We start from the raw sequence: 13,932 nt of genomic DNA on the forward strand, positions 1-13,932 counted from the left end.
GATAAAAATTGCCATTAGAGTTGTTTTGGAGTCGGTTTACTTACCGTACCACGTACCTATGCCTTTTTGGAGTCTAGAACATTGTGGAAAGTGTCTCTTATGTATTCCTCAGGGGTTATGGTTTCAATAATATTAGTTTCAACATTGATAGGATTACCTGAAATATAATGTTTAATTCTTTGGCCATTTACCACCCTCGGATTTGTGCCTTCAAAGTTGTTGATTTTTATAGCACCAGAATGATAGACCTCCTCGATAACGTAGGGACCTTCCCATTTTGAGAGAAGTTTTCTTGCAAAAAATTTTAAACGAGAGTTGAACAATAACACATAATCTCCTACGTTAAACTCACGCTTCTGTATCCTCTTATCATGCCAACGTTTGACTTTTTCTTTGAAAAGCTTGGCATTCTCATATGCTTGGGTTCTACATTCATCAAGGGAGCTAATATCAAACAACCTCTTCTCACCGGCAAGTTTGAAGTCATAATTGAGCTCTTTAACAACCCAATATGCTTTATGTTCAAGTTCAAGAGGTAAATGACATGCTTTTCCATAAACCATCTTATATGGAGACATACCCATAGGATTTTTGTATGCAGTTTTGTAGGCCCATAGTGCATCATCAAGTTTTTTGGACCAATTCTTTCTAGATCTATTCACAGTCTTTTGCAAAATTAACTTGAGCTCTCTATTGCTCAACTCTACTTGACCACTAGACTACGGGTGATAAGGAGATGCGATTCTATGATTGACATCATACTTAGCGAGCATCTTATGGAAAGCACCATGAATAAAGTGTGAACCGCCATCGGTCATAAGATATCTAGGGACTCCAAACATCGGAAAAATAACTTCTTTAAGCATTTTAATAGAAGTGTTATGATCAGCACTACTAGTTGGAATAGCTTCTACCCACTTAGGAACGTAATCAACAACAACTAAAATATGTGTATAACCATTAGAGGCAGGAAAAGGTCCCATATAATCAAAGCCCCAAACATCAAATGGTTCAATAACAAGGGAATAATTCATAGGCATTTCTTGACGTCTACTAATGTTACCTATTCTTTGACATTCATCACAAGATACGACAAACTTACGAGCATCTTTGAAAAGAGTAGGCCAATAAAAACCAAATTGTAGTACCTTGTGTGCAGTTCTATCCCCAGCATGGTGTCCTCCATAGGATTCAGAGTGACACTTGCATAGGATCTGTTCCTGTTCATGCTCAGGCACACAACGTCTAATAATACCATCTACTCCTTCTTTATAAAGGTGTGGATCATCCCAGAAGTAATGTCTTAAATCATAAAAGAACTTTTTCTTTTGCTGATATGTGAAACTAGGCGGTATATATTTAGCAACAATGTAATTAGCATAATCAGCATACCAAGGAGCAGTTCGAGAAGCATTGACAACCGCTAATTGTTCATCAGGAAAACTATCATTAATAGGCAGTGGGTCATCAGGAACATTCTCTAACCTAGACAAGTTGTCTGCAACGGGGTTCTCAGCTCCCTTTCTATCAATAATATGCAAGTCAAATTCTTGGAGCAAGAGAACCCATCTAATGAGTCTAGGCTTAGCATCTTTCTTTTCCATAAGATATTTAATAGAAGCATGATCAATGTGAATAGTAACTTTGGAATCAACAATATAAGGTCTAAACTTGTCACATGCAAACACAACTGCTAAGAATTCTTTTTCATTAGTAGCATAATTTCTCTGGGCAGTATCAAGAGTCTTGCTAGCATAATGGATAACATTAAATTTCTTATCATTTCTTTGCCCTAAAACAACATCTACAACATAATCACTAGCATCGCACATAATTTCAAAAGGTAAATTCCAATCAGGTGGCTGGACAATAGGTGTAGTGATCAAAGCCTTCTTAAGTGTTTCAAATGCTTCTACACAATCATCATCAAATACAAAAGGAATATCTTTTTGCAATAAATTAGTCAGAAGCCTAGAGATTTTAGAAAAGTCCTTAATGAACCTCCTATAAAAAATGGCGTGACCAAGGAAACTTCTTATACCTTTTATGTCGTTGGGACATGGCATCTTTTCAATAGCATCAACTTTGGATTTATCGACTTCAATACCTCTCTCGGAGATATTGTGCCCCAAGACAATGCCTTCGTTAACCATAAAGTGACACTTTTCCCAATTCAGGATGAGACTAGTGTCCTCGCATCTCTGCAAAACTCGATCAAGGTTGCTCAAAGAATCATCAAAAGAGGATCCATAGACGGAGAAGTCATCCATGAATACCTCACAAATCTTTTCACAAAAATCAGAAAATATATCCATCATGCATCTTTGAAAGGTAGCAGGTGCATTACATAAACCAAAAGGCATACGTCTATAAGCAAAGGTACCAAAAGGGCAAGTAAAAGTAATTTTAGATCGATCCCCCGCTGATACAGGTATCTGAGAGAAGCCAGAATAACCATCTAGAAAGAAAAAATGTGTGTGTTTGTGTAGCCTTTCTAGCATTTGATCAATAAAAGGTAAAGGGTAATGATCTTTCTTAGTAGCTTTATTTAACTTACAAAAATCAATTACCATCCTATAGCCTATAATAATTCTTTGCGGGGTCAATTCATCTTTATCATTAGGGACAACGGTAATACCTCCCTTTTTAGGGACACAATGGACAGGTCTTACCCATTCACTATCAGCAACGGGATAAATAATACCTGCCTCAAGGAGCTTTAGTATCTCCTTTCTTACCACTTCCTTCATTTTGGGATTTAATCGTCTTTGAGGATCTCTAACTGGTTTGGCATCTTTCTCCAATGAAATTTTGTGTTGACATAATGTGGGACTAATGCCCTTAAGATCATTCAGAGTATATCCAATAGCAGCTCGGTGCTTCTTCATAGTTTTCAGTAATCTTTTCTTCTTTCTCTGAAAGGTTAGCACTAATAATAATAGGATATATTTCTTTTTCATCCAGATAAGCATACTTAAGATTATCAGGTAAGGGTTTGAGTTCAAACACGGGATCACCCTTGGGTGGAGGGGGATCCCCAAGAATTTTGACGGGAAGGTTATGTTTCAACATAGGTTCTTGTTTAAGGAACACTTCATCTATTTCTTCCCTTTCCTCCATAAACATATCGTTTTCATGGTCTAGCAAATATTGTTCTAACGGATCAGTTGGTGGAATAGCAATGGAAGCAAGACCAATAATTTCATCCTTACTAGGTGGTTCCCTTTCACGAGGTTGTCTACTAAACTTAGCAAAATTAAACTCATGCGACATACCATCTATGCCAACAGTGACAATAATATTTTCACAATTAATCTTAGCACTAGCAGTATTCAAGAAGGGTCTACCAAAAATAATGGGACAAAAATCATCTTGTGGGAAACCAAGAACAAGAAAATCAGCAGGGTATTTAATCTTCCCACCAAGACTTCAACATATCTAACAATCCCAATAGGTTTAATGGTGTTCCTATTAGCAAGCTTAATAGTAACATCAATGTCTTCTAATTCAACAGGTGCAATATCGTGCATAATTTCTTTATAAAGATCATAAGGTATTGCATTAGCACTAGCACCCATATCACATAAACTGTGATAACAACGATCTCCTATTTTAACAGAAATAACAGGCGTGCCTACAACAGGTCTATGTGTCTTAGTATCCGGTCTCGCAATATTAGGAGTTTCACCACAAAAAGAAATAACATGCCCATCTAAGTCCTCATCCAAAAGATCTTTAATCATAGCAATACCAGGTTCAACATTAATTTGCTTAGGAGGTGTATAGGTCCTAGTATTACTCTTACGGACGGCAGTCGAAGCTTTGACATGATCTTTTATCCTAACAGGAAAAGGAGGTTTTTCAACATAAGCAGTAGGAATAATGGGATCACTATATGTAATAGTCTTTTCTTCGACTGTAATAGGTGCAACTACTTTAACTTCAATAGGAGGATTATATTTAAACCACTTCTCTTTAGGGAGATCAATGTGAGTAGCAAAAGTTTCACAAAAAGTAGCTACTATCTCAGAGTCAAGTCCATACTTAGAGCTAAATCCACGGAAAGCATCGGTATCCATAAAAGATTTAACATAATTGAACTTAGGTGTCATATCTGACTCCTTACCATCGTCGGAACCCCAATCTTCAGAGTTGCGTTTAATTCTTTCCAATAAGTCCCATTTGAAATCAATAGTCTTCAGCATATAGGAACCAGCACAGGAAGTATCGAGCAGGTTGCGATTATCAAGAGAAAGCCGAGCATAAAAATTCTGAATGATCATTTCCCGAGAGAGCTCATGATTGGGGCATGAATATAACATTGACTTAAGCCTCCCCCAAGATTGAGCGATGCTTTCTCCTTCGCGAGGCCAGAAATTATATATGTAATTACGATCACGATGAACAAGATGCATAGGATAGAACTTCTGGTGAAATTCCAACTTCAAACGCTTATAGTTCCAATACCTCGTATCATCACATAGCCTATACCATGTCATTGCATCTCCCTTCAAAGATAAAGGGAAGACCATCCTTTTGACAACATCATCGGGAATACCTGCAAGCTTAAATAATCCACAAACTTCATCCACAAAGATAAGGTGTAAGTCGGGATGCAATGTTCCGTCTCCTGCAAAAGGATTAGCTAGCAGTTTCTCTATCATACCCGAAGGAATCTCAAAGTGAATATTTTCATAAGGTTCAGTAGGTTGAGGATCATCTATTGGCTCTTCTGGTTGGGGTGAAGATACCCCAAACAAGCCCCTCAAAGGATTAGTTTCCATAGTGACAAGTAACAGAAAATTTCAGCACACTATATAAATGTTTCCTTACCAAGTTCCACTCACCAAGAGCGCTACGCTCCCCGGCAACAGCGCAAGAAAAGAGTCTTGATGACCCACAAGTATAGGGGATCTATCGTAGTCCTTTCGATAAGTAAGAGTGTCGAACCCAACGAGGAGCAGAAGGAAATGATAAGCGGTTTTCAGTAAGGTTTTCTCTGCAAGCACTGAAATAGTAGGTGATAGATAGTTTTGTGATAAGATAAATAGTAACGAGCAAAAGTAAATAAAGTAAATAAAGTTCAGCAAGGTGGCCCAATCCTTTATGTAGCAAAGGATAAGCCTGGACAAATTCTAATAATGAAGAAGGAGCTCCCGAGGACACATTGGGAATTATCGTCAAGCTAGTTTTCATCACGTTCATATGATTCACGTTTGGTACTTTGATAATTTGATATGTGGGTGTACCAACACTTGGGTACTCTCCTAACATGGAGAAGCATGCCACTTATGATTAACCCCTATTACAAGCATCCGCAACTACAAAAAGGAGTATTAAGGTAAACCTAACCACAACATTAAACATATGGGTCCAAATCAACCCCTAACAAAGCAACACATAAACTAGGGTTTAAGCTTCTGTCACTCTAGCAACCCATCATCTACTTATTACTTCCCTATGCCTTCCTCTAGGCCCAAATAATTGTGAAGTGTCATGTAGTCGACGTTCACATAACACCACTAGAGGAGAGACAACATACATCTCATCAAAATATCGAATGAATACCAAATTCACATGACTACTAATAGCAAGACTTCACCCATGTCCTCAGGAACAAACGTAACTACTCACAAAGCATATTCATGTTCATAATCAGAGGAGTAATAATATGCATAAAGGATCTGAACATATGATCTTCCACCAAGTAAACCAAATAGCATCAACTACAAGGAGTAATCAACACTACTAGCAACCCATAGGTACCAATTTGTGGTTTTGATACAAGATTGGATACAAGAGATGAACTAGGGTTTTGAGATGAGATGGTGCTGGTGAAGATGTTGATGGAGATTGACCCCCTCCCGATGAGAGGATCGTTAGTGATGACGTTGGTGATGATTTCCCCCTCCCGGAGGGAAGTGTCCCTGCAGACAGCTCCACCAGAGCCCTAGATTGATTCCGCCAAGGTTCCGCCTCGTGGCGGTGGAGTTTCGTCCCGTAAGCTTGCCCACGATTTTTTCCAGGACAAAACCCTTCATATAGCAGAAGATGGCAGCCGGAAGCCCACCAGGGGGCCCAGGAGATAGGGGGCGCGCCCCCTGTCTCCTGGACATGGTGTGGGCCTCCTGGCCTATTTCTTTTGCCCAAAAATTCTTATTAAATCTGAAAAGTTGTTTCATGGAGTCTCATGTCTTTTGGAGTTGTGCAGAATAGGTTTCCAACGTTTGCTCCTTTTCCAGCCAGAATTCCAGCTGCCGGCGTTCCCCCTCTTCATGGTAAACCTTGTAAAATAAGAGAGAATAGCCATAAGTATTGAGATATAATGCGTAATAATAGCCCATAATGCAATAAATATTGATATAAAAGCATGATGCAAAATGGACGTATCAATGACGCCGATAGCCTGTTCAAACGAGGCTTTCATGTCGTCTTGCAACCTCGCCCAGCCGGAGATCTGATCCATCTGGCTACAACCACATGCAGGCGCCTGTAAGAGTCCTCGCCTGCCTGCAGACATTTTCCCAGGCCGCCACGGCACGGGAGGATATCTCTGCTGCATTCACGGTGTGGCGGGACATCTCTGCTGCTTCCGCGGTGTGGCCGGACCAGTCTGCTGTATCGACGGCGTGGCGAGGCCTCTGTGCTGCTTCGGCGGCGCGGCGGGACCTCTGTGCTGCTACGGCCGTGTGGCGGGACATGTGGGCTGCTTTCATGGCGAGGCGGGACATCTCTTGTGCTTCCGCTTCCATGCTTGCCTCTCCCCGGTGGCAATCTCTTGACCCAGAACTCACGCTGGCCATGGTAGACGCAAGGGAACGATGATGAATGACTTGTTTGTTTTTGTGAATGAGGAGTTGAGGAGGAATGTGCAGTCATCTTGGAGTAGTAGTATTTATAACGAGTACTAATACGCTCCTAAGTGGGACCATTTAGGTTTTGATCGATGTGAACAGGTTTACAATTTGGAATGTGACGGGACACATGCTCAAAATTTATTGACTATTCTATAATTTCTAAGTGCGGCACTATTCCCGGATGGCGTAACATGGGCACGCTTTCTCGGTCGTGTACATGGCGTTTGCACCATAGGGTGCACCACAATAGGCAATGCCAACACACGTCTTGTTCTAATAACCATGCGCGCTCGTTATTACCATCACACACGCTTCTTTGAATTAGAATGTGTGCCCGTCTAGCGCACACATGTTGATTTGTCTAACTATTTCTGTTTGTTGTGGCTAATCGCAAACAGTTCATCCGTGTGAAGTGTATGCCATCAATCGCAGACACTTTGATCTGGCTGACCGTTTCTGTTCTGTTGCCTAATTGCAAATAGTTAATCCTTCTAAAGCATATGCCCTCAATCGCACACACCTTTATCTAGCTGCACTTTTCTGTTGTTCTGCCTCATCACAAATAGTTAATCCGAGTGAACTGTATGCCGTATATCGCACATGCCTTCATCTGGCTGCCCGTCTCTATTCTTCTTCCTCATCGCAAATAGTTCATTGAACTGAACCGTATGCCCTACACTGCACACACAACTAAAATCGGAACCGTGTTTGATGCATATATCACCGCAAACGTTTTGCACCTTTTTTGACATTTTTACATCACTGTTTGCGATTAAATGCATTGCATACAGTTTCGTCAAAGGGTCACTGATCGTAGTGTCGCGTTAGCAGCATCCTACAGCAGTGGTTGTGTGTGTGTGAGTGTTGTGTGTGTGTGTGTGTGTGCGCGCGCGCATGTGAGTGTTGTGTGTCCGCGTGTGTATGTGTGAGTGTTGCATGCATGCAGTTTTGTGTGCATGTGTGTGTGTGTGTATAATCACCACACTAGCTCCCATGTATTAAAACAAATGGCTTAACATACCAATACAAGGCCACCTTGTCCGCTGTCCCCATGGTGATTACTTCGAATACCCATCGTCCAATATATTTTTATCGTTTGTTTTCATTCTTATACATGCTGACAGGTGGGCCTTATGGTAGTGAGATAATGTGATGCAACACTAGATGTGCCACGTGGAGCGTTTAACTGGTCAACTAGTCGTGTCTTCGACAAATACAGAGATGTACAATGAGCCTGTGACTGTATAATAACCATAAGACGTAAATGGTGATCATAATGAGTGGATTCTGAAGTCCAATGAACGTATCATTCTTCCACTTCAAATACAGTGATCATCGGTGTATATATCACAAGAGAAAGATGAAACATGCGTGAATGTGCTCGGGGCATACTTTTAGAAGACCTAGAGAGATAGTTTGTGTGCATACATGAAAGGGGCGTAGAGGGGAGGGTGTGCGATGGAGAGAGAGATGCTCTTCGTTTCTCTTTATTATAACTAATTTTATATATAGTATAAAAATATAAAAATTCACAGTGCGGAATAAATATCATTGGGTGCAGCATGCAATGGAAATTAACTTTCATACTCCATATAACTTTGTAATGTTGTATATATACGTAGAATTTCTAAAATAAATTTTTGGCCACACTTTGTGTCATTTTATTCAAAAGGAATGTGTATGCAAAGTAAAAGTGAAGATTGCTTTTTAGATCAATGGGGTACATGATAAGATGTAACATGTGTGAATGTGTAGTTGACGTATTTGGCAGGGCCTACAGAGGATATGTGTACGTATTCAAGAGAGGCATGGATAGAGGGGCCGCCGGGGGGACGAGGGAGAGATAGCACGAGAAATGAGAGAGGACTACTGTAAGAGAGAGAGAGAGAGATAGATAGAGAGAGAGAGACGAATAGGATGTCTCGGCCAGAGATGCCCTTGTTTGTGTCCAGGCAAGGGGGGAGGGGATAGAGGCATGATACATCTTCAACGTATCTATAATTTTTGATTGTTCCATGCTGTTATATTATCATTCTTGGATGCTTTACAATCATTTTATAGTCATTTTATATCATTTTTTAGTACTAACCTATTAACATAGTGCCCAATGCCAGTTGTTGTTTTCTGCATGTTTTTACATCACAGGAAATCAATATCAAATGGAGTCCAAACATAGTGAAACTTTTTGTGGATTTTTTTGGGTCAGAAGACATCCAGTGGGCCAGGAAAGCACCTGGGGGTGCTCCGAGGGGAGCACAACCCACCAGGGCGCGCCCCGGTGGGTTATGCCAACCTCGGGTGCCCCCTGAATCGCCTCTTTGCTCTATAAATACCCAATATTCTAGAAACACTAGGGGAGTCGACGAAAATCAATTCCAGCCGCAAAGTCCAGAAATACAAGATCCAATCTAGACACCATCTCGGAGGGGTGCATCATGTCCATTGGTGCCTCTCCGATGATGCATGAGTAGTTCTTTGTAGACCTACGGGTTCGTAGTTAGTAGCTAGATGGCTTCCTCTCTCTCTCTCTCTCTCTTGATTATCAATACAATTGTCGCTTTGAGATCCATATGATGTAAGTGTTTTGCGATGTGTTTGTTGAGATCCAATGAACTTTGAGTTTATGAACAGATCTGAGTTTTTATCCATGGAAGTTATTCGAGTCTTCTTTGATCTCTTATATGCATGATTTATTATAGCCTCGTATTTCTTCTCCGATATTTAGGTTTGCTTGGCCAACTTGATTTATTTATCATACAATGGAAATAGGTGCTTTGTGATGGGTTCCATCTTGTGGTGCTTGATCCCAGTGACAGAAAGGGAAATGACATGTATGTATCATTGCTATTAAGGATAACAAGATGGGGTCTATTTCTACATAAATAGATCTTGTCTACATCATGTCATCGTTCTTATTGCATTACTCCATTTCTCCATGAACTTAATACACTAGATGCATGTTGGATAGCGGTCGATGTGTGGAGTAATAGTAGTAGATGCAGGCAGGAGTCAGTCTACTAGTCTTGGACGTGATGCCTATATAATGATCATTGCCTAGATATCGTCATGATTATTTGAAGTTCTATCAATTGCTCAATAGTAATTGTTTCCCACCGTTTGCTATTTTTCTCGAGAGAAGCCACTAGTGAAACCTACGACCCCCGGGTCTCTTTTCATCATATTTGCCATTGCGATCTATTTTCCTTTGCATTTATTTTCAGATCTATTAAACCAAAATTACAAAAATACGTTGCTGCAATTTATTTGTTCCGTGATCTATTTATCCTATCTACCACTTTTAGCTCACGATATGTGCCTATCTTGAGGCGCCGTACCCGAAAGGGATTGACAACCCCTTTAACACGCCGGGTTGCGAGTATTTGTTGTTTGTGTGCATGTGCTATTTACGTGGTGTGAGGAGGTTCTCCTACTGGTTTGATAAACTTGGTCTCATCACTGAGGGAAATACCTACCGTCGCTATACTGCATCATCCCTTCCTCTTTGGGGAAATACCGAAGTAGTTCTAGCAGACATCAAAAGGAATTTCTGGCGCCGTTGCCGGGGAGGATCTTCAACATCAACTAGGTTCCTAATCCCAAATCTCATCTCCTTGCAATTTACATTTTTTGCCATTTGCCTCTCGTTTTCATCTCCCCCACTTCACAAAAATTTGTCGTTTTTATTCGCCCTCTTTTTCGTTTGCCCTTATGTCTTTCTTGGTTTGTTTGCTTGTTTGTTTGGCATAATTGTATGTTTTATTGGAAATCCGAAACCAAAAACCTTATGGATCCACATCTTTTTTTTGACCAAAGAACAATAGGGTAAACCCCCTACTGTGAGTCATTTTCCATTAATAATCAAAGGAACCAAAGTACATAGCATTGGTTGATGGGGGGACAACCAAAGAAAAACTATCTAATAAGAAAGTAAAGGGAAACTATGGAGAAGATAAAAACTGGAAATTAAATTATTGTCTATCCAAGAGGACATGCCCTCTTTCAGAGTAGGTCTAGCCCTTAACATGGTCATTTTGAAATTTCTGATAAAATCATTCTTGCATTCATTTATGGATCCACATCCAGTTGCTAATATTTTTAAAAGATCCAACTATGATGAACCAATTGCTAGTGAGTTGATTACACTAGATTATCTTTATGAAGTTTTGCTTGAGATTCATGAATCTGAAAATTGTGATGAAGTGATAAAAGAAGAAATTTATGAAGTGATTCATGATAGCTCCTTGAATGAAAAGCATGATTGCAATGGTGTTATAATAAGTTCTATTAATGTAAATTATGCTAGTAATATGTAAAACCCCAAGCTTGGGGATGCTATTTTTGATATGTCCTCTACTTACTGCAATAATCATGATTGGGGTGATTCTTCTTACGATCTTGAAAATTTATTTAAGCCTCGTGATGAATATGTTTGCGATTATTGAAGGTGGGTTTGGAAGAGTGTCAAATTTAGGTAATAATGATCCCACTACTTTGGATAATTATCAATCTTGTGATTTTTTTGATAAAAGTGAGTTTGGAGAGGTCATGACTTTATTTGATGATAATCCCACTATTTTGGAAGAGTGTCAACTTTGCGTGCATGTGGGTCTTATAGAGAATATGTTATGTGATAGCTATATTGTTGAATTTGAGCATGGTCCTACATGTAATTATTATGAGAGAGGAAAATATGGTTGTAGAAATTTTCATGCTACTAATTTATCTCTCGTCATGTTGAGATTGTTATTGTCTCTTTCTTCTTCCTTGCATATGCTAGATGTTTCTTGTCTTGATAATATGGTTGCCTACAAAATGCCTATGCATAGGAAGTATGTTAGACTTAAATGTTTTTGTCACATGTTTTATGATGCTCTCTTTGTGCTTCAATTCTTGTCTTTCATGTGAGCGTCATTAAAATGTCATGCCTATCTTAATGGCTATAAAGGAAGAACTTGTTGGGAGGCAACCCAATGAATAAAATATTTTTTTGCTTTTTTTTCTGTTATTGTGTAATTGCAAAATTATACCTCTGGTTAGATGTTTTTTTGTGGTTTAAATTAGTGTTTGTGCCAATCAAGGCCTTTGGGTTGATTTGGGTGAAAGTTGATTTGATCTTGCTGAAAAACAGAAACTTATGCAGTCATGAAAATAATTTTCATAAATCACAGAAACGTGATTTTGAGTTGATTCTTTTTGCAGAAGATTAATATACAAATTTCTCAGGTTTTCCTAATTTCTTGAGATTTTTGGAGTTTCAGAAGTATTCGAAATATCCAGATTGCCATAGACTGTTCTGTTTTTGACAATTCTGTTTTCTTTGCATTGTGTGCTTGTTTTGATGATTCTATGGTTTTCTTTGATGATTTTTTGCCATAGAAAAGTTGGAATACAGTAGATATAATGCAAAAACAAAATATGAATATGTTTTCAACAGTACTTATAGTAGTGGTTTGCTTTCTTATACTAACGAATCTCACGAACGTTTTGTTGAGTTTTGTGTGATTGTAGTTTTCAAGTTTTGGGTGATCTTACAATGGATGAAGGAATAAGGATTAGCAAAAGGCTAAGCTTGGGGATGCCCGAGGCACCCCAAGATAATATTCAAGAAGTAGCAAGCAACTAAGCTTGGGGATGCCCCCGAGTGGCATCCCCGCTTTCTTCTAACAACCATCGGTATTTTACTTGAAGCTATATTTTTATTCGTCACATATTATGAGTTTTGCTTGGAGCGTCTTGTATGATATGAGTCTTTGCTTGTTTTGCTTTGTGTTTTAAGTGTTGAATCCTTACTGAACACATCTATTTGAGAGAGCCAAAAATTATTCTATGCTTGCTCCTATGCTTCACTTAAATTTTTAGATCCATGGATTTGCTCTAGTACTTCACTTATATCTTTTTGAGCACGGTGTGCTTTGTTATTTTTGAAGAAATTCTCTCATGCTTTAGATTTATTTGGGAGTTGGTAAAATTTTCGGAAATTCTCTCTTGCTTCACTTAGATTATTTTGAGAGAAAGAAAAAAAATTATGCTCATGTTCTTCACTTAAATTTGTTTGAGCTTATCAAAAGCAACATATGAAAATAGTCCCAAAGTGATAGATATCCATGGAGGATATAATAAAAACTTTCATGAAGATCATTGGACAAAATAAACTTGATTCGTAGTAACGGTTTTGAGATATGACGATATGATATGTGAGTCATGTTGATGAGTAATTGTGCTTTAGTAAGAATATTGATGTTAAGGTTTGTGATTCCCTGTGCAAGCACGAAAGTCAATAGTTATGCAATGAAATTTATATCCTACTTGTGGTGCATTATTTGGTGTTACTTATGCTTAATGCTTGGGTACAAGATTTTTTGCTTTTTGGTTGGTCGCTTCTCAATCTTTTTGCTAGCCTTCATTCTGCACTAAGTATGATCACTACTTGTGCATCCAAAACCCTTTAAACCAGTTTTGCCATATGAGTCCACTATATCTACCTATATGCGGTATTTCCATGCCGTTCTAAGCAAATTTGCATGTGCCATCTCTAATTTTCAAAATAAATTTCTTTTTTTGGGCTCTACCGCTCGCGAGGCGATGAGGGGTGGCCAATATTATCCATGCTAGATGTGTTATTCTCACGAGGAGGGTTCATTCACTTGTCATTGCACGAGAGTACGACAAAGGTATTAGGGATGTCCAGTCCCGAAATGAAAAATGAATTTACTTTATGTTGTCAAATAATAATTTCCTTGGAAAGTGTTGGTATGGAGGGGAACCGTGGATTCAGCTAGCCATGGAAAGTGAAAGTATGGTGGAAAAAGGAATAAACTTTATTTTCTATTTGGGAACCGCCTATGATGTATCTAGCATGGAAAGTGTTGGGAGCTCTAAGTCATTTTCGTTGGTGGGAAAAGTATGCCTCTCAAAAATGTTTTGATCTCTCAATTTAAGCTTTGAGCTTCAGCACCTCTACAAATCCCTACTTCCCTCTACGAAGGGCCTTTCTTTTACTTATGCAATTTTTATTTTGAATTTGAGTCTCCACCTTCTCTTATAAAGCACCAACTAAGGGGCACTATGATCGTAT

This window comes from Triticum aestivum, chromosome 2B (genome assembly GCF_018294505.1).
Source record: "Triticum aestivum cultivar Chinese Spring chromosome 2B, IWGSC CS RefSeq v2.1, whole genome shotgun sequence".
Taxonomy (NCBI): Eukaryota; Viridiplantae; Streptophyta; class Magnoliopsida; order Poales; family Poaceae; genus Triticum; species Triticum aestivum.